The sequence below is a fragment of the Alligator sinensis genome, unplaced genomic scaffold (genome assembly GCF_000455745.1).
Source record: "Alligator sinensis unplaced genomic scaffold, ASM45574v1 scaffold560_1, whole genome shotgun sequence".
In the NCBI taxonomy this organism is placed as follows: domain Eukaryota; kingdom Metazoa; phylum Chordata; order Crocodylia; family Alligatoridae; genus Alligator; species Alligator sinensis.
The window spans coordinates 6662111-6662990 of record NW_005841837.1 but is presented as its reverse complement, the minus strand read 5'-3'; the positions used below and the strand labels follow the sequence as shown (position 1 = coordinate 6662990).

At 65.0% G+C, this 880-nt stretch overlaps 1 protein-coding gene across 7 annotated transcripts in view; it reads left to right on the top strand.

Annotated features, from left to right (window-relative positions):
• Positions 1–99: 99 nt before the first annotated feature.
• RNF20 (ring finger protein 20) overlaps positions 100–880 on the top strand; it is a 27426-nt gene continuing 26645 nt past the window's right edge. For 3 of the 7 annotated variants that reach the window (XR_003093784.1, XM_014519634.2, XM_025202855.1), the window contains exon 1: positions 100–118. The gene's annotated coding sequence lies outside the window, so the exon portion shown is untranslated. Of the gene's footprint in view, positions 119–713; positions 812–880 lie in introns of those variants that run through there. The other 4 variants (XM_006015472.3, XM_025202869.1, XM_006015473.3 and 1 more) reach the window with 3 other exon arrangements.

Sequence of the window (880 nt, the reverse complement as noted above, 5' to 3'; positions counted from 1 at the left end):
AGGAATGAATCTGCTGCCTTGAGCCTGGGCTTGGGCTACACAATCTCCAGACCACTATGACACCCTGCAGAGGGGAACTGAGGGAAGTGACTCGCTCGCCGCCACGGCACGATGCTAGGTTGGTTCCCTGTCCTCTTCTCCCCTCTATCATTAGCTGTATGGACTGCAAACGCTGCCCAGCTTTTGGTTTTCACCCCTGGCAACGCAACGCCTGCAAGGACCGTGCTGCCCATTGCGGCAGGGCTGGCTCAGGGGGCAAGACGGCCAGTGCCACCTGCTGACCACAGCTGCACCGTGCAACCGGGCTGCTTTGATTTGTGAGGATTTTCTTGAGCACTGCCGATGCAGCCACCAAAGGACCCCCCGGGCCCCTGCTCTTCCTACGGGTAGCGCTCCGCAAGCATGCAGCGCTGGCGCCACAGGAGTCCTCGGGCCTCGCCTCAAACCTTTCCTCTCCGCCACTTCCGCCCACGCAGAGGAAGGGCGGCAGCCACCCTTTCCCTTCCTGCCAGCATCAACCCCATAGAAAACAACGGGAGGCAGCCGCCATGTCAAGTAAGGGCACGGAGCATCGCCGCTCCGGACCGAGCCAGAGGAAAGGCACGCCCAGGGTGCGTCACGGCGCCATGGCTTCAGGAGCCTAGAAAGCAAAGGGGTGCGTTAGCCATATTTAGTGAGGGCACCGCCTTCGGGGTGACGACCTGCGCAGTGGGCCGCTGATTGGCGGAGCCGCTGTCACTGACCGCTTCCGGCTGGGTCAGGGGTAGGAGGCCAGAGGGGAGGCCCAGCGCCGGGCGGCGGTGAGCTCGGGGTGCGGCACGGGGGATTGCTCGGGGCCGGGGCCGGGGCCGGAGCCCCAGCCCCAGCCCCAGCCCCAGCC